The sequence below is a fragment of the Gobio gobio genome (assembly GCF_949357685.1).
Source record: "Gobio gobio genome assembly, chromosome: 5".
Classification (NCBI taxonomy): domain Eukaryota; kingdom Metazoa; phylum Chordata; class Actinopteri; order Cypriniformes; family Gobionidae; genus Gobio; species Gobio gobio.
The window spans coordinates 41,828,185-41,853,605 of NC_137101.1; the positions used below are offsets into that span (position 1 = coordinate 41,828,185).

A 25,421-nucleotide genomic window follows, 5' to 3' on the forward strand; every position below is an offset into this window, starting at 1 on the left:
ACACAAAAACAAATTGATAGATTACAATAAACAGAAATATAAACATGATATAAGATTTGCCAATAGTATTAAAATGAGAAATGTTGAAACTCGAATTGAGGCAGAGATCAAAAGGAAAGAGATTGACTGTGTAATTGAACAATTTAAAGAAAAATTATCTACAGGTCCTGATTATGTGTGTTCAGTTTGTCATCGTTGCTGCTTTAAAATGCAGGTGAAACACTGTAAAATAAATAAATATGTACAAAAATCGGTCCATGCTGGCTATATTGCAAACAAATGTATAACGTTGAATTATTTGCATAACTGTAATAAAGGCTGCAGTGAAGAATGTATTTATAAAAATACCCCAGCTGAATCTCTGTGGATTTGTCATACATGTGATAGAAAGATTAGTGAAGGTAAAATGCCTGCTGAAAGTGTAGCAAATAATCTCGCTCTGGATCCAATTCCTGTTGAATTGAGCTGTTTAAACTCTCTTGAACAACATCTAATAGCAAAGCATATTCCATTCATGAAAATGCTCGCTTTGCCACGCTGTGGACAAAATGGCGTCCATGGGCCTGTGACATGTGTTCCATCTAATGTTACAGATGTGGTAAATGTGTTACCAAGATCAGAAAATGATGATTTAATGATACGAGTAAAACTTAAGAGGAAATTAACGTACAAAGGACATTATGAATTTAAATTTGTGCACGCTGATCATGTCAAAACTGCTTTGGAATACTTAAAAGAAAATAACAAATGGTACAGAGATGTAGAGTTTAATGAAACTTGGATTAATCCTCTGTGTAAAACAGAAGAACAGGTCAATGATACAACTGAAAACACTGAACATGACATGTGTGTCAATAAAGAACACAATTTTGAGAATGAGGATGAAGAAATCACTGATGAAACACTTCATGATCGACAGCAACATGGTTTGTTTATGGATTCATGTTTACAGCCAGTGGACATTGGACAAGAGGTTTTAGATCAACACTTTGATGGAATTATATCACCATCAGAGGGCAATAATCCAGTGAGAATGTTAATGGATGAAACCAATGAAGCCAAATGTTTTCCAGTTCTCTTCCCAAATGGAACAGGAACATTTCATGATCAACGACCTGAAAAATTAACGCTGTCTAGATACTTAAATAATAGAATCCTAAATGCAGATGGACGTTTTGCACAAAACCTAGATTACATCTTTTATGGACAATATTTGTCTGAGCTTAATCAAGTTATCTCAAATATATCTATTGCTTTGCGGAAAGGCCATGACACAAGCAACAAAACAAAAATTTCTGCAGAAATGCTGACAAACAAAGAGTCTTTGCAAAGGATTTTAAATTTTGATCAGGGTTATAAATTCTTGAAGCCAGTGAGAGGGAGTCCTGTTTTTTGGCAAAGTGTTCAAAAAGATTTGTTTGCAATGGTGAGACAGTTAGGTATCCCAACATGGTTTTGCTCATTTTCATCTGCAGACGTGCGATGGACAGAGTTAATGCAATCTATTATTAAACAAGAGGGCTGTGAAACTCCTATTGATGAATTGAACTGGTCTGATAGATGTGGGATGCTTAAACGCAATCCTGTAACTGATGCAAGAATGTTTGATCATCGATTTCATTGCTTTCTAAAAGATGTTATCATGTCACCAGCCCAGCCAATTGGAAAAATAATAGATTATTTCTATCGAATAGAATTTCAGCAACGTGGATCACCTCATACACATTGTCTCTTTTGGGTTGAAAATGCACCTCAAGTGGACAGAGATGACGATGATGAAGTTGCAGCATTTGTTGATCGCTATGTCACTTGTGAAATGCCACCTGAACAGCAGGAAGAAATGCATGAAATTGTGAGCACTGTCCAACAACACAGCAAAAGACATTCAAAAACATGTAAAAAGAAAGGAACTGTGTGTAGATTTAACTTTCCACGTCCACCAAGCAAAAATACTTTCATTACAAGAAGCAGCAAGAGTGATAAAGATGAAAAAGAAACAGATGATGAAAAAAATGAAAGTAAATGCAAAAAGACAAACAACTGTCAAGAAATATCAAAAGAGTTAGCTGAAGCTATAATGAAAAGAGTGAGAGAATGTTTGTTGAGTAGTGATGCTGTCTTTGACTCTGTTGACTCTATGTTTGCATCTATTGGTATAAATCAAGAGACATTTGAAATGGCTTACAATAAAATGACAAAAAAAACAAATGTTGTGTTGAAGAGAAAGCCAAATGATGTATGGGTGAATCAATATAACCCAGATCTTTTACGATGCTGGAATGCAAACATGGACATACAATTTGTTGTTGATGCTTACTCTTGTATAGTCTATATCATTTCCTATATTTCTAAAGCAGAGAGAGAAATGGGATTGCTGCTGGCTAACACTCAAAAAGAAGCACACAATCAAGGTAATATGGATGCAAAACAGGCTTTAAGAAAACTAGGAAGTGTGTTTTTACATAATCGAGAGGTCTCAGCTCAAGAGAGTGTGTATCGACTGACTAACATGAATCTAAAAGAAGGATCAAGGAAAGTGGTGTTTATTCTAACTGGTACTAATCAAGTAAGAATGAGTTTACCCTTAAACACCATACATAAAAAAGCTGAATGTGGAGAAGATGACGGTGATGGCATATGGATGAAAAGCATCTCAGACAGATACAGAGCCCGTCCACATACAGAAGAATTTAGTGGAATGTGTTTAGCAACCTTTGCATCAGACTACAGAGTTTTGACTCCTTCTGAAAAATGTTCAAACAGAGTAACACTGGAAAATGACATGGGGTTTGTGAGAAAAAGAACTCGTACAGACTCTGCCATTGTGCGATATGCTCGTTTTTCACCCACTAAAAATTCAGAAAATTATCACCAAAGTATTTTAGAATTATTTTTGCCTCATTATGTGCGAGATCAATTGAAACCAACAAATTTCAATACACATAAGGATTTTTATGAGACTGGGTTTGTAACAATTTTAAATTACGAGCTTGAGTCAGTGAAAATTATAGTGGACACTAACATGGGAAAATTTGAAAAAGAAGCAGACACAATACAAAGAGCTCAAGATGATTTAGAACAACATGGACCAATGGAAGATGCTTGGGCCCAAATCTGTCCAGAAGCAGAACTTGAACGTCTAGAATGTCTGGAGAGTAAGAAAGAGCAAATAGAAACAGAAGAAGGTGATGATATCATACCTGATCTATTACCGAATGTGGGTACTTGCAAGATAGAAAACAATCCATGTGCTATGAAAAAGCAAGATGCCATGGATTTACTGCGCTCTTTGAATGAAAAGCAGTCACAAATCTTTTACAAAGTGCGCCAATGGTGTTTAGCAAAAGTACAAGGTGAAAACCCAGATCCATTTCATGTGTTTATATCTGGTCCTGGAGGTGTTGGAAAGTCAGTACTGATTAAAGCCATCTATTATGAAGCCTCTCGAATTCTTTCGAAGTTAACAGACAACCCAGATGAGACACATGTGCTATTAACTGCTCCTACCGGTGTGTCAGCCTACCAGATTAACGGGTCTACTGTACATTCCAGTCTCTGCATCGGAATAAATGCTTCACTGCCATATCAGCCACTTGGAGATGAAAAAATTAATTCCTTGAGAGCCAAATTTGGAAAACTACAAATATTGATAATTGATGAAATTTCAATGGTTGATCATAAACTTCTAGCGTATATTCATGGAAGATTAAGACAGATCAAACAAACAGGTGATTACTCTGCATTTGGAAAAGTCTCTGTCATAGCAGTTGGAGATTTTTATCAGCTGTCTCCTGTGAAAGGAAAACCACTTTACACTGAACCAGTGAACAGTGTGAATCTTTGGGAAACTAACTTCAGTTTTGTTGAACTTACAGAGATTATGCGCCAGAAGGACAAACAGTTTGCAGAATTATTAAATCGTTTAAGGCAACGTAAGAAAGATGAAGTAATGCTTGAAGAAGATATTGCTATGCTTAAAACATGTGAAACAGGTGATGGTGATGAGAGTACAGATATCCATATTTATGCAACTAATAGTGAGGTTGATGAACATAACCTAAAAATGGTGCACAAAATATGCTCTGACACGGTTACTGTTAACGCCCAAGATTTTGAGAGAAATGCTAAAACTGGCCGAATGGAGAAAAAGGATGGGTTTCATCTCAGAGTTCACAACAGTTCTTTGGAAAAATCCCTTGAATTAGCAATCGATGCTCAAGTAATGCTACTGAAAAATATCAATGTATCAGATGGTTTGGTGAATGGAATTTTTGGAACACTTAAAGAGTTCTGTTATGAAAATGATGAAATATTTCCATCAAAAATATACATTGAATTTGATGATGAACGAGCTGGTAAAGAAGCTAGAGGTAAAAATCCATGTTTGAGACCTGGACTGGAGAAAAGTACACCAATCGAGCCTGAAGAAGAGAAAGTGACAAGCAGTGGTGGTGTCAGAAGACAGTTTCCTTTGAAGCTAGCATGGGCTTCCACAGTTCACAAAGTACAAGGTCTGACAGTGAACAAAGCTGTTGTTTCATTGAAAAAGATATTTGCTCCAGGACAAGCATATGTAGCATTAAGTCGAGTGACCTCTCTTGATGGACTAATAATAGAAGATTTTAAAGAAAAAGCTATTTTTGCAAAAGACAACATTGAGGAAGCTCTACAGACAATGCCTCCATTCATTGATCCATGTGAAACCATAGAAAATGTAAAATTTCAAATTATGTTACACAATGTCCAAGGGCTAATTCCACATATTTCAGATATTCGGCAAGACAATAGATATTGTAAAGCAGATATGATTTGTGTAACAGAGACGTGGCTAAAACCAAACTATTTTGAGAACGATATCAGTCTTTCTGGATATCATTTCCATAACAAACCACGAAGTGTTGCATATGACACAAGTGAAGATGTTTTTGATAAACTAAAAGAGGAAAATCATGGTGGTGTTGGCATATATCACAGAGACAATGTAAAAGCTGCTTAAGTTGCTTTACCATGTATTAACATTGAATGTCTAACGTGCATAATACAAGACTTAAACACAACTGTGGCAGTCGTGTACAGACCATCATCATATAACATGCCATTATTTAGAGAGAACTTGATTACCTTAATTAATGAAATAAACTGCTTATCAGGTGGCAAAATAATTCTAGGAGACTTCAATGAAAACATTTTTAATAAATCAACAATTCATGATGTTATGCAGCATTTTGGCTTCACACAAATAGTTGAAAATGCAACAACTCAAAATGGCACATTAATTGACCATGTATATATTAAAGATATTGACTTGGATAAAATAAAGATTGATATAATGCCCACATACTTCAGCTATCATGACTGTGTTGTGCTAAAGTGGCTATAATAATGAAACGTCCATCCAGATGGGGGGGGGGTACAGAGATGCATGTTTAATACTGGACGGTCTCTGTGGGAATTTATGCTGCTTTCACGTGCTATCGGAATTAGTGTAAATCAATTTACTTTGGATATTTAACATGAATAAAATATATACTAAAAATCTTCAACAACAAAATATTGATCAAAAAGATTTACAAAATAAATAGGCAAAAATCACCTTGCTTTCTATCAAAATCCTATTTTCCTAGACAACAAAACACATGAACATGTCAAACTAATAATCATGACTTAAGGAGTCAGAAATAGGACATTTCCGATAGCACGTGAAAGCAGCATTAGTCATGGGGATTGTTAGTGGGTGTTAAGGCCACGTACAGTACATTTCCATATTCCTGTTGAATTTTCATAATGAACTGTTAATATTTTATTATTTAAAAATGCAACTTAATACATATATATAATTTAAAAAAAGACATGTATTCATTGGCCTTAACACCCACAGGAACATTCTATTAGTTTTCTTTTTCATTAATTCATTAATTCATTAATTCATTCATCCTCTTTATTTATTTATTTATTTATTTTGTGTTTTATTGTTCAAAATGTCTATATAATGTCCTTTTACAATGAATTTGTATGGAGACTTGTATCATACAGTTGGCACTAATCAAATCTATAATAGAATACTTTAAAAGGTGGTGTAAAAAATTAAACCAATTCTTTACAGCAAAACAATGAATGTGAAGATGTGAAGAAAAAGAAAGATGATCTTTTAGAAATATTAGACTATCTTTGACTATCAGCCTCAACCATGAAGAAAATCTAGATGTTCATCAACACCTGCCTCAGGCGAATACTACGAGTCAGATGGCCAGTAAACATTAGTAACAGGGAACTGTGGTAGAGAACCAGACAGCAACCTGTAGAGAAAGAAATCCTCCAAAGAAGATGGGGCTGGATAGGCCAGACTCTCAGAAAACCTGCAAACAGCATCATTAGACAGGTGTGGACCTCAAGGCAAGAGAAAAAGTGGCCGCCCCCGAAACACCTGGCGAAGAGACTTGAAGTCCAAGAAAATGGGACTGTCATGGGGACAACTGGAGAAACTGGCTCAGGACCGGAACTGTTGGAGAGCTCTTGTTGACAACCAATGTCCCAAATGGGACTCGAGGCGAATGATGATGATGATGATATCTTTGCTGCTTCATTGTCCTCATATTCCAATACCTCAAATATTGATAAACAGGTAAGACTATGTTTATCTTTTAAATTGGTTATAACTTATATTACATTAACACAACATGCCTCTGTTTATATGCTTGTGTTATAAGGATATTCTATTAAATAAATGGTTGCTTTAACCACAACATTTTATATAAGTACATAATTCACTTGTATAAGTTGTACAGTGTAAAAAAAAAAAAAAAAAACACAAATATATATATATATATATATATATATATATATATATATATATATTTTATATATATATATATATATATATATATATATATATATATATATATATATATATATATATATATATATATATATATATATATATATATATGTATATATACTAATCACATCCTCATTGTCTATTGGTACATCAAATCTTCATTAGGACAATATCAAGGAAACAGTTTGACAGCAGAAAACAATGTTCAGATCATTATACCACCATCAGCATTGTGGACTGTTTACTCAAGGCAAGTCATGGATTCCTGCTCTCTGTATCAAATATGCAAATATGGACCCTACATCTGTAAGGCTCAGTTCAGCAGCAATTCAGATTCATCAGAGTACAAGGTAAATTATTCCCTGTTAATTTTTGTGACTTTGAGCTCGTTGCAGCTTTAGCTTTCTGTTCTTGTCTCTCAAAAAAACATTCAACATAATCTAGTAATTTTACATTAACATGTATTGAACATTCTGAAATGCTGACCATTCTGAAATGTTTATCTCAATTTTATCTGACAGAGTTTTTGTGCTTGCCAGAGGCCAATTTTGTCTGTCATTGAGGGTATTTTAGTGGTGTTGTCCTGCATGGACTGAAGCCCCAACCACACTGTCATCACTGAGGATTGTCTATAAACTGAGCGGCCAATTAATTATTGTCATGTGATGAGCTGGATTATGCCACGTTAAAAGATTTTCAGTTTCCACTGGTTCCAACTTCCAATCTCCAAGTTACAGTATATCTTCATCTCTGCTGGTTCAGCCCAGTCATTAGATATCTTCGTTGCCACTGCTTCAGTCCAGTCCCAAGTCATCTTTTTCACCGCTGGTCCTGCCCAGCTCCAAGTGTGTTTTGCTGCAGCTGGTCACAGTCAGGTCCAAGTGTCCTTCGTCATCATCTCAGCCTGGATGTACACTGTTCACAACTACAGCTATGTCAGTCTGGCTTCTGGTTCACCCTGCCTCTTACCTCCATCAGTTCTATCGTACTCCATCATCTCCTCTAAGTCACCCTTTGCCTCCTCCCTCCATTGCATCCTGCCTGACTTCTTCCTCCATCATCTCCACTATGATGTTTTATTTTTCCAGATCCTGGGTCTTGTTGGTCTTTGTCTCCTCATTGCGAACCTCTGTTACTTCTGTTGAAAATTTTGCAGCACGGGCACAACATTTTTGGCAGTGTGAGATTTAAGGTTATGTCACAATAGCATTCGGTTTACTTTCATTATCATATTTAGTTTCACTTTCCCTGTCACCACTTGCCCAAGTTCTTGTTTCTTATGTTTTTTTTATTGTTATTTTATTTATTTATTTATTTATTTATTTATTTATTTTTAATGTAGGCCTACCCTACCACACTACCTTACTTCCAACTCTGCTGTATCATGCGTATTTGCCTGAACACCTTGATTAACTGTTCAGACATGAGTGTTCAAGATTGTCTTGAAGAATATGGACTTCTGATTCTTTAATGTACTGCTTAACTATACTTTATTGAATATGTTACTTTTGCTTTTAAAATGTAATTTTTCTTAAATACATTTAAAAGGAATGAATGAATGAATGGTTTATGTTTTATTGTTATTTTGAGTTTTTTTTATTCATTTGTATACTTTGTAATTTCACATTTAATGTGGAAATCTCTTTTACTCTTTATTGCTTCTTTAATGTACTATTTAACAAATATGCTTTTTAATTTAATATGTTAATTTTGCTTTTAAAATGTGATTTTTCTTCAATGCATTGAAATGGAATGAATGAATGAATTAATTAATGGTTTATTTTGTTATTGTTGATCTTTTTAGTTTTTTTATTCATTTTTATATTTTGTAATTTCACATTTTATTTCATACTTCAAAAGTATTCTTATTTAATATGCAATATAGTTTTGAACATATAGTAACACAAAGACTTTCCAAACAATTTAGATTGAATGAAAGAATTAATATTTATTTACAACTATTGAATATTTTTCAAATATTTTCTTATATTTGTTTAAAAATATATTATTCTTTAATTTTTGCTTTTTTTGGTTACTATTTGACATTTTTAAAATGTTGATATGTACTATTTTACATTTTATTTCTACACTATCTCATTTCAAAGCTTAATACTTCATAATTACGGATTTTCATTTAAAATGTGATTATTCAAAAAATGTTTAACACAAACATACTTTAATATGCAAAAAAAATTTCATTGAATGAATGAATGAATTATCTCTTACTCTTTCAAATTCTTATTTTCTTATGCATTTTGTTATTCTGTCTTTAAAATTTTAAATATTTTTTTGTTTTCTTTGACTTGGTTTGAGTCCATGTACTTGTTTTTATGGCATATTTTCCATATTAACTCTAATAAACGTGCTTAAACACATTTTGTTGTAGATATAGATATTTGAAATAAATTGTAATTTAATTGTAATCATGTAATATTATTGAAAAACATGCCTCAAATGAACAATAAAGTACTAAACCTTGAAAAAAAAAATTTTTGTAAGGATATTTAATGATTTTATAAAGTTTAAATATTATTTGAAATGAAAAAATGTAGTTACAATATTAGTGAGTGCAATTAAAAAATAAGTGATCCAATCTAGTGAGTAGTATGACAAAATTACTATTTTGACCAGCAGGTGACAGCAGAGAACCACTCATTGGCTCACTTTCATTTTAAAATGTTCTGTTTGTTTTATGGCACATTTTCCATGTTAACTACTTTAAATGTGCTTACACATACACATTTTATTGCAAATATAAATATTGATATTTGAAATATATTTATTTTGAGTAAATGTGATTGTAAATGTTATAATAGGGATTTTATAATGTCTAGACATTAATTAAAAAAACAACATCAGTGAGTAGAATGACAAAATAACTATTTTAACCAGCAGGTGGCAGCAGAGTGTTTTTTTATTTAATGGCACATTTTCCAAGTTAATGCCTTCAAACCTGCTCACACACACACACACACACACACACACACACACATTTTGTTGCAGATATAGATATTTGAAATAAATGATGGGTAACAAATTGCTTATTCCAGTTTTTCCCCTTTAAAATATATTTTTCAGGTCTTATTGTAAATGCAATATAATATTATTATAAAAACATGGTAAATTTTGATAAAATATGATTTGTAGTGTTATTATAATGATTTTATACAGTTTAAATATGATATATAATTATATTAGTGAGCATAAACAAATGAGTGGTCTTCTGCTGCCCTCTGGTGGTTTTGTAATTGTAAGGAATATTTAATAGGCACATTTTCCATGTTAGTTCATTTAAACTTTAATTTTGTTGCAGATATATTTGAAATAAATTATTTTGAAATGTGATTGTAAATGTTGTAATAGTGACTTTATAATGTATAAATATGAATTATAGAACATGATAAGTAAATAGTATGACAAAATGACTATTTAAGCCCAGCAGGTGGAAGCAGAGAACCACTCATTGGCTCATTTTCATTTTAAATGTCTGTTTTTCTTTTAAATGGGCACATTTTCCAAGTTAATGTCTTCAAACGTGCTTAACTCACATGCACATTTTGTTGGAGATATAGATATTTGAAATAAATGATGGGAAACAAATAGCTTATTCTGTTTTTCTTTTAAATGGGCACATTTTCCAAGTTAATGTCTTCAAACGTGCTTAACTCACATGCACATTTTGTTGGAGATATAGATATTTGAAATAAATGATGGGAAACAAATAGCTTATTCCAGGTTTTCCCCTTTAAAACATATTTTCAGGCATTATTTTAATTGTAATATAATAATTATTGTAAAAACATTAATTAAATGAACAAGTTAATTGATAAAAATTGACAAAATGTCATTTTCAATGCTATTATAATGTTTTTTTCGAGTTTATATATTTGCTTAGTGGACAGAATGAACCAATGAGTGGTCTTCTGCTGCCATCTGGTGGCAATTTTAGGTAGTGCGTGATATAGGCATTGGCACGTTTCTCACCTTTTTTTACTGTTATAGAGGCATCTAATGCTTGATCTCCATGAAATTTTGCATGCTTCTTTAGAATCACATGCTGCATGTGCCCACCTATTTTCGTGAAGTTTTGAGTTTTCGTTCAGTATTAATAGGCTTTTGAGCATGTTTTGCCACACCTATTCTCTAAATGACCCTGTTATTGCTACCCAACGTATAAATTTCAACATGTTTTTGATAATTATTGATCAGGAGAGTCCAGAGAAACATACTGCAGTGGTTTGGTTCTGATCGGGCTAAAAACCTAGGACTAGTTTGCAAAAATAGGTTTTTAACATATTTAAATAACGATTTGATTGACAGTATTGGTTCTTGAAGCAAAGTTGTTCAGTATAAGGAGATCTATCATTATTTATGCATATTATGTTTTTAACCCCACCTGATTACCGAGATGGAAAATACCATTTACAGCCAATACAGGCAATTCACCATAGGGAATACATGGTTTTCACAGCTTTTTAACAGTTATAGCGCCACCTATGGTCCGATCTCCATGAGTCTTTGCATGCTTCTTCAGCATGTTATATCACATATACATAACAATTTTCGTGAAGTTTTGAGTTTTCCTTTAGGATTTATAGGCTTTTGAGTGTATTTTGCTAAATGACCCTATTATAGCCATCCATATGCAAAAGTTGAACTTTTTTTCAATAATTATTGATCTAGAGAGTCCAGAGAATTGTCCTAGACTGGTGTGGTTCCAATCGGGCAAAAAAAACAGGGACTAGTTCGCAAAAGTAGGTTTTGAACATAATCACAAATATTTAATGAACGATTTGATTGATAGCAATAGTTCTAGAGGCAAAGTTGTTCAGTATAAGGAGATCTATCAAATGATATGCATATTTCGGGGATGTGTGCAACACCACGTGATTACAGAGCCATAAAACTCGTTAGCGCCAACTAGTGGCCGATTTCTTTCAAAATTCTTACAGACCTCTAGGGCCATGAGTCAAACATGCCCATCGAGTTTCGTTCCGATCGGCCTCCGTTAACCTTGTCTAATAGGTGCTCAAATTTAATTGGCTGTGGCTGCCATGTTTTTTTAGATACGCCAATGTCCTCATAGACATACATGGTACCTTAGACCAAGACACTGCATACCAATTTTCAAGTCAATCGGACAAGCGGTCAGGTGGTTATAGCCATTTTCATGTTTTTCTCGTGTTATAGCGCCACCAAGTGTTCAATCGTCGCAATTTTTTTATCCTGACCAAAGACTCAGCCTATACACATGTGTACCAAGTTTGGTAAAGATATCTCATTTTTTTCTTGAGTTATAGCTTTTTTAGTAAATAGGCTCCGCCCGGAATAAATATTTTTACGCTCCTTAACGACCGTGAATACAAATGTCTACTTTTTTTCGAAAATTATTGATAAGCAGACTCCAGAGACCATTTTGACACTGGTTTGGTTCCGATCGGGCAAAAAACCTAGGACTAGTTTGCAAAAGTAGGTTTTGGACAAAATCCAAAATGGCGGAAAAATTTGCATACCGGAAATTAAATCGATGAGGCACGTTTTGTTGGCCTTGAGCCAAGGATTCCAAGGATGTAAGACACTTGAATCTGGGACAAAGGGTTATTGAGATTTAAGCAAAATAGTGCATTTTTTTTGTTTTTTTGCGCTATAGCGCCACCTATTGGCCAATCGGGCTCATATTTTGATAACCTCTCCTCGATTTTTGTACTACCTTGTGGCCTAGTTTCAAGTCTCTAGCACTTACAGTTTGGGCTGCACGATGCGTTTTACGGCTGAATAATAATAATAATAATTAAAGCTGCAAGCAGCATTTAGCGGGGTTCAAGCCTTTAAGGCCTTTAAGCACACAAACATCAAAAGACATTAATTTTTATTTAGCAAGATTTTAAACACTGAAATAATAGATGGAAAATACCATTTACAGTCAATACAGGCAATTTACAATAGGAAATACGTGGTTTTAAAAGGCTTTTAACAGTTATAGCGTCACCTATGGTCCGATTTCCATAAAACTTTGCATGCTTGTTAAAGATGTTATCTTACATATGCAAAAACAATTTTCGTGAAGTTTTGAGTTTTCCCTTAGAATTTATAGGCTTTTGAGTGTATGTTGCCACACCTCTTTTCTAAATGACCCTGTAATAGCCATTCAAATGCAAAAGTTCAACTTTTTTTCAATAATTATTGATCTAGAGAGTCCAGAGAATTATCCTAGACTAGTTTGGTTCCAATCGGGCAAAAAACCAGGGACTAGTTCGCAAAAGTAGGTTTTGAACATACTCAGGAATATTTAATGAACATATTAATTGACAGCAACAGTTCTAGAGAAAAAGTTGTTTGGTATGAGGAGATCTATCAAATGATATGCATATTTCGTGGATGTGTGCAACACCACGTGATTACAGAGCCGTAAAACTCGTTAGCGCCAACTAGTGGCCGATTTCTTTCAAAATTCTTACAGACCTCTAGGGCCATGAGACTTGTCTAATAGGTGCTCAAATTTAATTGGCTGTGGCAGCCATGTTTTTTAAGATACGCCAATGTCCTCATAGACATACTTGGTACCTTGGACCAAGACACTGCATACCAATTTTCAAGTCAATCGGACCAGCGGTCAGGTGGTTAAAGCCATTTTGATGTTTTTTCACGTTATTGTGCCACCAAGTGTTAAATCGTCGCGATTTTTTTATCGTGACCAAAGACTCAGCCTATACACATGTGTACCAAGTTTGGTGAAGATATCTCATTTTGTTCCTGAGTTATAGCCCTTTTAGTAAATAGGCTCCCCCCTGAACGATTATTTTTACGCTCCTTAACAACCGTGAATATAAATTTCGACTTTTTTTGATAATTATTGATAATCTGACTCCAGAGAACATTTTGACACTGGTTTGGTTCCGATCCGGCAAAAAACCTAGGACTAGTTTGCAAAAGTAGTTGTTTGACAAAATGCAAAATGGCGGAAAATCTATCATGGCGGAAATGAAATCGGAGATATACGTTTTATTCGTCATGGACTCACCTTTCCAATGATATAAGACACTTGAGTCTACGACATACGGTTTAGGAGTTATGAGCCATTTCGCCCTTTTGATTGCTGTAGCGCCACCTATTGGCCAATCAAGTTCATACTCTGACAACATTAGCCTCGATTTTTGTACTACCATCTGATAAAGTTTCAAGTCTCTAGCATTTACGCTTTGGTCTGCACGATCACAGTTTAAATATGATTGAACAATATTAGTTTAGAGGATAAGCCAATGAGTGGTCTTCTGCTGCCATCTGGTGGCAATTTTAGGTAATACGCCATAATATATTTGAAATAAATTAATTTGACAAAATGTAATTGTAAATATTGTAATAGTGACTTTATAATGTCTAAATAGGAATTATAGAACATGATAAGTAAATAGAATGACAAAATGACCATTTAAGCCCAGCAGGTGGCAGCAGAGAACCACTCATTGGCTCATTTTCATTTTAAATGTCTGTTTTTCATTTAATTGGCACATTTTCCAAGTTAATGTCTTCAGACGTGCTTAACTCACATGCACATTTTGTTGGAGATATAGATATTTGAAATAAATGATGGGTAACAAATAGCTTATTCCAGGTTTTCCCCTTTAAAACATATTTTCAGGCATTATTTTAATTGTAATTTAATAATTATTGTAAAAACATTAATCAAATGAACAAATTAATTGATAAACATTGACAAAATGTCATTTGCAACATTTATTATAATGATTTTATAAAGTTTAAATATGCTTAGTAAGCAGAATGAACCAATGAGTGGTCTTCTGCTGCCATCTGGTGGCAATTTTAGGTAATACGTTTTTAACATAATTGTGAATAAATAAATAACAATTTGATTGACAGTATTGGTTCTTGAGGCAAAGTTGTTCAGTATGAAGAGATCTATCATAATTTCTGCACATTATGTGGATGTTTTTTACCCCACCTGATTACAGAGATAGAAAATACCATTTACAGCCAATACAGGCAATTCACCATAGGGAATACATGGTTTTCAAAGCTTTTTAACAGTTATAGCGCAACCTATGGTCCGATCTCCATAAAACTTTGCATGCTTCTTCAGCATGTTATGTCACATATACATAACAATTTTCGTGAAGTTTTGAGTTTTCCTTTAGGATTTATAAGCTGTATAGTGTATTTTGCTACGCCCCTCTTCTAAATGACCCTGTTATAGCCATCCAAATGCAAAAGTTCAATTTTTTTTCAATAATTATTAATCTAGAGAGTCCAGAGAATTGTCCTAGACTGGTTTGGTTCCGATCAGGCAAAAATCCAGGGACTAGTTCGCAAAAGTAGGTTTTAAACATAATTGCAAATATTTAATGAACGCTTTGATTGACAGCAATGCTTCTAGAGGCAAAGTTATTCAGCATGAGGAGACCTATCATATGATATGTATATTTGGTTTATGTGTGCAACACCACGTGATTACAGGGCCATAAAACTCGTTAGCGCCAACTAGAGGCCGATTTCTTTCAAAATTCTTACAGACCTCTAGGGCCATGAGTCAAACATGCCCACCGAGTTTCATTCCGATCGGCCTCCGTTAACCTTGTCTTAGAGGTGCTCAAACTTCATTAGCCGATAGCGGCCATGTTTTTTGAGATACGCCAATGTCCTCATAGACATATATGGTACCTTGGACCAAGACACTGCATACCAATTTTCAAGTCAATTGGACTAGCGGTCGGGTGGTTATAGCCATTTTCATGTTTTTTTTGTGTTATAGCGCCACCAAGTGTTCAATCGTCGCGATTGTTTTATCGTGACCAAAGACTCAGCCCATACACATGTGTACCAAGTTTGGTAAAGATATCTCATTTTGTTCTTGAGTTATAGCCATTTTAGTAAAATAGGCTCCTCCCACAACATTCGTTTTCCGCACCTTAGCAACCGTGAATCGAAATTTCAACTTTTTTTCGATAATTATTGATATTCAGACTCCAGAGAACATTTCTGCACTGGTTTGGTTCCGATCGGGTTAAAATCCAGGGACTAGTTCGCAAAAGTAGTTTTTCAACAAAATTCAAAATGACGGAAAAATTTGCCTACCGGAAATGAAATCGGAGATATACATTATTTACGTCAGGTATTCAGCTTTCCAATGATATAAGACACTTGAGTCTATGACTTACGGTTTAGGAGTTATGAGCAGTTTCGCGCAATTGATTGCTATAGCGCCACCTATAGGCCAATTTGGCTCATAATTTGATAACCTCTCCTCGATTTTTGGGCTACCATCTGACAAAGTTTCAATGCTCCAGCCTTTACGGTTTGGGCTGCACGATGCGTTTTAGCGGAGAATAATAATAATAAAAACCCTTACAATTACAATAGGGTTTCAGCACTTCGTGCTTGAACCCCTAATTAAAGCTGCAAGCAGCATTTATCGGGGTTCAAGCAGTTAAGGCCTTTAAGCACACAAGCATCAAAAGACATTAAGTTTTATTTAGCAAGATTTTAAACTGAAATAATAGATGGAAAAGTCAATTTACAGTTAATTTACCATAGGAAACATGGTTTTAAAAGGTTTTTAACAGTTATAGCGCCATCTATGGTCCAATCTCTATAAAACGTTTAATGCCTGTTAAGGATATGATGTCACATATGCCCACCAATTTTCGTGAAGTTTTGAGCTTTCCCTTAGAATTTATAGGCTTTTGAGTGTATTTTGCCACGCCTCTTTTCTAAATGACCCTGTTATAGCCATCCAAATGCAAAAGTTCAACTTTTTTGATAATTATTGATCTAGAGAGTCCAGAGAATTGCCCTAGACTTGTTTGGTTCCGATCGGGCAAAAAAACAGGGACTAGTTCGCAAAAGTAGGTTTTTAACATAATCGCAAATATTTAATGAATGATTTGATTGACAGCAATGCTTCTTGAGGCAAAGTTGTTCAGTATGAGGAGATCTATCAAATGATATCAATATTGTTGGAATATGTGAAATATCACGTGATTACAGAGCCGTAACACTCGTTGGCGCCTACTAGTGGCCAATTTCTTAAAAAAATATTACAGACCTCTAGGGCCATGAATCAAACATGCTCACCAAGTTTTGTTCCGATCGGCCTCTGTTAACCTTGTCTAATAGGTGCTCAAATGTCATTGGCCAATGGCGGCCATGTTTTTTAAGATACACCAATTTCCTCATAGACATACATGGTACCTTGGACCAAGACAGTGCATACCAACTTTCAAGTCAATCGGACTAGCAATCGGGTGGTTATAGCCCTATTCATGTTTTTTTCATGTTATAGCGCCACCAAGTGTTCAATCCTCACAATTATTTTTACCGTGACCAAAGACTCAGCTCATACACATGTGTACCAAGTTTGGTGAAAATATCTCATTTCGTTCCTGAGTTATATCCCCTTTAGTAAAATAGGCTCTGAAACAGGCTTCAAACCAGTTGTTCCATTATGCATGGTTACACACACACACACACACACAATGTTTTTGATGGTGGTATAATGATTGTTATTGTGAAAATATATTTTAATGGTCTATGAGCATGTCACATTTTTTTGTGAAATGCACCACGTTCTAGTATTATTTACTATGATTAACCATGATTCTAATGTGATTTACCATGATTTACCACATTGCTAGTAATTATGTGAAGTGTCAGTACAAATGAAGAGATAAAATCTGACAAAATATGAGTATGTTATAATAGTAATTGCTTTTGTCACTGTTGAAAATGATTAACTTTAAAAGGAAAGTGAGTCAATAAGTGGTCTTCTGCTGCCCTCTGCTGGACATTCTACTTATTAATAAAGTCTTTTCACAGTTGCTTTGCAATAGACATTATAAAATCACTTATATATCAAATTGGTCTTCCATGTTAATTCCATTCTGCATGCTTATACACACACAAACACACACATTTCCACATTTAATGGGAGTATTTCTTTGCCAAAATTAGTACTTCCTGTTAGTCATAAGTTTCGGAAAGTTTTTTTCGATCATGGGTCCGCTTGACGTCAACAGGGCGGAATTTCCTTGTATGGGCCGTACGGACAATTCTACCGGAAGAGCGCGCGCGAGAGAGAGAGAAAGCGTGAAAGCAATAGGCTACGCCCATCAGAGCGCTGGCTCGTACAGATGGAATTTGCTTTTCCGGATCAACAACTGAGTTGCGCAAATATTTATGTCTGTTCCCTGCATTTCGGTGCCGATTGTTTTATAAACAAGGCCCAGTTCGACGCCGGATTTTCAGATCGCCTAATACTGAAGGATGGAGCGGTCCCAACGATAAAGGTCCCAACGTTGGAACCGCAGGTTTGACTGCTTCAAATGTCTGTTTTTGCCTATGCCCATCAAGTAGCCCAAACATGATCACGTATTGATCAATGGAGCATGCGATGTATAGTGTGTGTACATTTGTTTAGCTGGCCACTATATGTGTATGTTTGTGTATTGTAAAAGCACTCCAAACAACAATACACAAAGAATGGGGAAATATGTTGAACTAAATAAGCGCGGTTCTTCATTCAAATGCGCTACTATTCCATGTCTTTCTATGTAAACACTAGCCTGACGCGCAAAACCAGTCCGCTTACTACAAATCATGTCTTCACAAACCACGCGTAAACACACACACACACACACACACACACACACACACACACACATTGTAACACTCGCGCTTGACATGGTGTTCTAAATAACACAAGCCGCTAAACATATTATATAGTTAGTGTAACTTATACCACATAGTCGACGTCCTGCTCTAGTCGTTTTTGCTGCTGCTCCTGTTCAACTTCAGCCTCTGGGTCTGATTCCGGATCATAGATGTATGGCTGTATCTGATTAAAAGCCATTTTTTATGTTGAATAAAGTTTTTCCCCGCTTTTAGGGATGACGCAGCTTTCAGACGCACTCAACACCAGTGTTGCCAACTCTCGCGAGACAAATAAGCAACCGCAGCTTCAAAAACAAGCCCAAAACAAGCCCAATATTATTATATTATTTATTATCATCAATATTATTTATAATAAATAATTTTTTTAGCAATAAATGAGCCTGCAACATATTAAACTGAAACCTCTCAGAGTTTGAAAAGCAAAAACAGATGTGATTTTCCAAAAATCATCAAATTGCAATAAAGGACACACAATATCCTCCGATCAGCTGTGTGAACAGAAGAGGTTTGAAGAGTAAAGAGTGACATGGAGGCCAATTATGGTAACCCATAGTCGGAGTTAGTGCACACATATTAGGGGCAGTAAGTAGTGAACAACACACACACTGCAAACCGTGAAAAAGACAAGCCCTGCATCTCATTGTGCACACTATCTGCCCTAAATAGTACTGAAAATTACTAATGTCACACTATTTAGGATGGATAGTGTGCACATTGGGACACAAGCACTACAGCGCTGCAATATAGCCACATATTTAAAATAAAATAAATTCGAACCATACCTACTGTTATTATTAGTAGACTTGTTTTTTTATAATAGCCAGTAATTTTAAATACATTACAAAAATATTTTTTTAATTAAATGAGGTGCCTCTCCTCCCTCTTTCCTCTCCATCTCTGCTTGTGCTATTGTTTGTAAAAATGTACGTCTATTTAAGTCTACTAACTTTCATTACGTGCATTTATAACGTCACATGCCTGCACGTTGAACGCGATTTTTCTTCAATGAAGGGGAGAAGGAGGCGGGATATAAAAGGACAGATTACTACAGCACTTGTATCGTTGCACTGAATGCCTGTTGTGAGAAGACAGTGTCAGTCAATGTATTGGACAAAAAAGCGACCATAAATGTAAAGAAACGAAGTTGCTTATTATATTTTCCTAACAAGCAACCACATTTTTTAAAATAAGCCCAAAAAACCGCAACCCGCGACTCGTGATTTTTTAACGCGACTTGCCAAAAAAAGAAGCCCAAAGTCGCGTGTTATACGCGGACTTGGCAACTATGCTCAACACAGTAACAGCGGCGCGCGCTCGACATTCTTTAGCTCCGCCCACACGATACGCCCCCAGCCGCACGGCTTTTTCCGGAAAGACTCGGAACAGCGCATCTTTCTTTTATAATTATAATAAAAATAAAGACTTTTCGGAGATATGCAGGATGCAGTGCTACTCTATAGGTACTCAAGATTGACATGAGACTGACTGAAACTGAGTGTTTCCCCCCCCCTTTAAACCCCTAATAATAATAACAAAAACAAAAGCAATGCAAGTTTCAAAACAGTTGAATAATTATTTCAAACTTACTTGGTCACTGTCTGGCTTGCTACATGACTCTAAATGCAAAGCCAGAGCCTGTAATGGCAAAGATTCACCACATGTCTTGCATTGTGATTTTGGCATTTTGCTGAACTCTGGGGCATCAAAAGGAAGTGGTGCAGTATCTATTTCATCCTGAAGTGGAACAATGAAAAGCATATGCCTTCCATTATTAGATGAGCTCTTAAGTAGCTTCACTGTGTATCCCTCAGCTTCTGGTGGGATCACTGACAATTTTCTCTGGCCACTTCCACCTTCAATAAATGACCAACATTTGGAATTATGTGAATTGTCTATGTTTATTAATACACCAAGCTAGTTTTAGTAGTACTGGCTAACTAAAATTATACATAATATAGAGATATGTTAAGAGACCTCAACTACTGACCTGACGCCTTGTATAAAAGCCATCCACCCATTAAGTTCTCCAATTTAGGATACTCAACTGTCAGAGACGCTGTAATTTACAGAAAAAAAAAGTTTAATTATTGCACATATCCAGTACATTGTTCCTGCTTACAAATAATGTATATTAAAACTCTCACCTCTGCATGGCTACTGTTATCAGATAAAGAGATATGGCGTTTACCTAACCCTGCCATTAAGAATTTAAGTTCTTAAGATCCTTGTGGGGTCCTATCTGTAGGTGCTGGGAGTAAGTAAAACTGCAGACTAGTTTGCTTTGTGGGAGCTACAACCGCTTTGGCCACTGGGGCAGGAAATCTGCGCTTGCCACTGGTTCGTTCTTTTCGGAACATACTAGGAAAGGATCTGTTGAAAGTATTCAAAAGAAGGAGATGTAATATTTTCAGGATTTATAAACTTGTATGCAAACACATCATTGTAATTTAAGAAATTATAACCTCGTCATCTCTTGATGAACGCTGGGCTGTCTAAATCCTGTATTTTGTCTGCCAGACAGATTCGGAGTCAGACCCCGGGATTGACTCTGACCCTGTTCCTGACCAGCTGTTGCCGTTATGAGTGACAGCAAGTTTCTTGCTGCACTTTCAATGAGTGCATATTCTGGCTGTTAATCAAAAAGAAAACCAAATGAAATAATAAATGTTCAGGCATGTAATAATTCACTCATCTCAATTGAGTTTGATACATGATGCTGGTCAAGCAATACAGTATAATACACCCACTATTTCCAATACTTTAAACAAATCCAAAATAGTTCAAATGGTATAGTTTTTAATAATTACTTTTAACACAGTTCATTAAAGTGCTTAATTTGCATGCACAGAGAAATGGTGACAGTAGAAAATACATACTCATCATTCTGCTTTAATATATAGCCTACTCTGCTTAAAATATATTTTATTTATTAATTTATTAAAAATTTAATAAAAATGGAAGCTCAAATGTGTGCCCTTCAAGATTTACCATATTTGAGGTGACATTAACAACTCTATATGCAAGCTAAATCTAAATCTGTCTAAACTTGAATCCACAATACATATTGTTGTATTTTTGTATTGCATTATATTGTGAAACAATACACCCTTACATTATTTTAAATGTTCTCTGCGACACAAATGTTATCATCATATGTACAAATAACATAAGATTACATAAAAGTGAATAGTTTTTATATCCTGTTACACTACAGTGAATAAATTGTATGGATTTTGTATGCATTTTAATGAGAAAAAACTAGGCCTAGCTTAAAGGTTTTCAGCCATGTCACTACTGATTTTGCACTGATCGGTCACAATAATATCTTTAAATTATTGTGATTTTTTTCTTATATTGAAATAGGGTTGGCATAGTGAAAATCTCAAAAAGATTTATAATAGATAAAGTAAGACAGAAACTCACCTGTTCACCGCTCATTTCGTCAGCTGGAAAAGTGTTGGTTTCAGGGTTTCTCGGGGGAGACCAGTGTAAATTGACCCAAAGCGCCATCTGCTGTTTTGGAAGAGGAAGTTGCTCTACATTTGTGAGAAAATCTGCGCGAGCTGCATTTGTGAGAAAATCTGTGCGAGCTGCATTTGTGAGAAAATCTGCGCGAGTCTTTTAACAGACAGATATGCATTTGTATGGACTAGATTTGTTCAAAGGTTACATGTAATTTGTAGGATGGTTTGTATTTATTTGTGAGATATGATGTGTGCTCACTCATTTATTATTTGCAAAACACAACACATATGTTTGTTACTCCTCTGCGTTCTCGCTCAAACTGACTTTGTATTTGCACATCACTTTCTATTTGTTTGCAAGTCGAGATTTCCTTTGCGAAGCAGATAGTGTTTGTTTGCAAAATGCTGGATTTGTTTGTTTAATTATGGCACAAATTTCATTCCATAACTGTTCGTCTGGTTCCGACTGTGTGTAGTGGCTGCTTTGGTTTGAGTATCAGCATGGAGAATACGACGATCTCATCTTATTGAGGGAAAATAATTGTTTCCTTTTGTTTCTTTTCTTTTGATTAGTTTCTGTTTTCTTGTTTATATTTTTGTGGGAGTAAAGTTTGTTTTGGCTTGTTTGATTTTTCTTTTGCTGAAAAACGCAAATATTGTGTTGTCTATTTTTTTGTTATTTTTCCTTTATTAACGCAACTTGATTTGCTTCCTGCTTACATCTGACTTCAAGTTGCTTTGTAATTTCTCTTGAATTTATTTGATTCCTTTAGTGTTTTTCTTTGTTTCATGTGATATTGATACCTTTTGTTTTTGTTTCATCAGTTATCGTTTGTTTATATTGTATGTGGAGCTAATTGTGTTTACTCGTGAATTTGTTATAGTTTATTTATTATTTTTTTGTTTGTCTGCAGGAGCTGGGGGTCCCACGGGTGAACGGATCTTCCTTCTGGTGGTGGGTCTTTATTGCGTGCTGTGTACCACTTCGAGTGTGTGGTAGTGTGTGATCTGAGTGCACTTTGGTATATGTGCGTGAAAGTGTGCTCTTGTACAACCTTTTTGTACAACGACTTCATTTTGTTCCTGCCGATGGGAGCCTCAGCCCTGCTGATATTTACTTTATTTTGTTTTCATATTTAAAATTGATTTTGTCATTGCCCACATTTATTCTTTTTGTAATGTTGCTTTCCTCCATTTAAAGTGGGGTCTCATGCTGTTTTTCTGACATTTTAGTGTCTATTTTAAAAACATTCTTGCATTAATAAACATTTTGTACTTTTTTATACTCCACCCACGTCTCCTGCTTACTTCTATGAGGGAACCGAACCTGTGTGCTTAATGTACTCCATTTTTGAGTTTTGAGCATTGTTCCCTAGAGTTAAATTCTAGGGTGGCGTAGTCGGATTTCTTTACTGGTAAAAGGTTGGTTTCTCAATTGTACCGCTCCGTCACATCCTGGCTTGTGTTGGAGGATGAGCATGTTCCTGGTCTTCTCCAGCTCTTGGATGGTCTCAGCATGAGTGGCCTGCACTTCCCTCAAAGATCGCTCCACGTCCACTTTCACATCTTCCTCCACCTTCTCCAGGAAGCCAAGCTCTCCACTCTTCTGACTCCTACAAACCTTTATAAGCATCAGGGCTTCACTGAGTTCAGCTGCATCTATTTCACTTTCCTTGGTGAAGAACTTCATGCGATCTTTAATTTCATCCAGTTGTTGTTTCTGCTCCAGGTACCGCAGCTGAAGTTGCTTGTTTTCTTGCATCACTTTTTCATTTACATCTCTCTCTGCCTTGATCTTATCCAGGATCTGGTTTTTATCCGTGAGGTCAGATTTTAATGCCATCCCCAGCTGGGCGACCTGCAGTTTGAGCTGCTGTTCTCTCGTTCTCCATTTTTGCTCCTGACTCACATCAAATGCACTTTTCACTAATTTATCACAGTTTTCCTTGAGCAAGTCTCTCTACTTTTCCAAATCTTGGATTCTCTCTTGTAATTCAAGCGCATGTCTCTGGTCCAGAGCTCTGCTCTGAATCTGTGTCTCCAGCTGTAAATCCTTCAATCTCTCCTCCTTCAGCTGCCGGCTCACTTACTCCACCTTCAGCAGCGCTGCATCATGACTGGCCTTCAGAGTCTTCATACTCTCCTGTTGCTGTAGAAATCTGCCCTCCAGCACTGTGAGTGTGTTCCCCTTCTCAGATAACAGCTTTTGAAGTTTGATCATCTCCACATTGTCCTTTATCGTTAACCTCTGTCCAGTGGCCTGATGCTCCCTCATCTGGAGGAGCGACTCCTCACACTCTCTCTCTTTCCTCTTCAGCTGATCTCTCCACATCTCCACTGATCTCTCCATCTCCTCCAGCTGCGCTTGCTGGCTCTCCGTCACATTCTCCAGGTTCCGGATCTCAGCCCGGGCCTCGTCCAGCAGACTGTGGCCATAGCGGGGCAACAAACCCCGGGGAGGTTTGACACTCATTTCCCCCTCAACATGCCTCATACCTGTTCTGGGAGTGTGTGGTCGTGAGGGCGTCAGGGGCGTGTCGTCTGGGAGTCTGCGGCGGCCGGAGTTGATGCGGGGCTGGATGTGGCTGTAGGGCGTGTGCCGCCGGCTCTGGACCTGCAGCTGCTGTTTGGTGGCCAGCAGACGCCGCTTGAGCCCTTCGTTCTGTTTCTCCAGCTCCTGGACCTTCTCCTGCAGCTCCTCCATCATCTCCTCCATCTCAACGTCCCGACCGCCCCCCACACGCCCCCCCTCGCTCTGCTTGCGGTCCTTCACCAGGCGGATCAGCTTGGTGGCCATCCTGCGGATCATGTCTTCTTGTCCACAGCTCGTTGTATCTATGGGTGGGGTTCAGGTGCCTTGCCTGGTGGACACTGGTTCAATGGTGTCCACTATGACAGAGTTACTTTATGACCAGTTGTGGGGTCAGGAACAGCTTAGATCGTGTAATTGGCTACAGCTTCAAGCTGCAAACGGCCTCGCGATTCCCTATATTGGTTATTTGGAATTGGACGTGGAGCTTTGTGGGCGAGAAGTTTTAGGCTGTGGCGTGTTGGTGGTCAGAGATCCTCCTGGTGGTGTGTGTGCGCAAGTTTCTGGGGTGTTAGGCATGAACGTCCTCAGCCGCTGCTACCAGGAGCTCTTTGGCCAGCATGGTACAGCTCTTTTCGATTTACCGGTGGTGTCACAAGCCCCCAGTTTTGTTTTTCAGGCATTACAACATTGCCACCAGGTTGACGCTCAGCCAGCTGTGGGTTGTGAGGGGCGAGTCAAAGCGCGTGGACGTCGGGCGTGTCGCATCACGGGTGGCACCATGAAGTTTGTTGCTGCAACCTGTTCTGTGCAATATTCAAGTGGTACTGTATTGTTTGAACCACCTACTTCTGGTCTACCGGCAGGTTTGTTGGCCTCCCCTGCTCTTCTGAGGGTGGACAGTGGT

General features: G+C 36.5%; 1 protein-coding gene and 1 pseudogene across 2 annotated transcripts in view; one reads left to right on the plus strand and one right to left on the minus strand.

The window, feature by feature from the left end:
• LOC307126546 (uncharacterized protein) overlaps positions 1–25,421 on the plus strand; it is a gene marked incomplete at its 5' end in the record, with an annotated part of 1,586,879 nt that overhangs the window by 335,561 nt on the left and 1,225,897 nt on the right. The gene's annotated exons all lie outside the window — the stretch shown is intronic.
• LOC307126297 (protein fantom-like) lies at positions 6,233–25,197 on the minus strand (annotated as a pseudogene). The gene is made up of 6 exons: positions 25,116–25,197; positions 23,437–24,819; positions 20,508–20,576; positions 20,108–20,373; positions 6,425–6,603; positions 6,233–6,356 (listed from the first exon to the last, which is right to left on the minus strand). The product of its transcript is annotated as a protein fantom-like (transcript).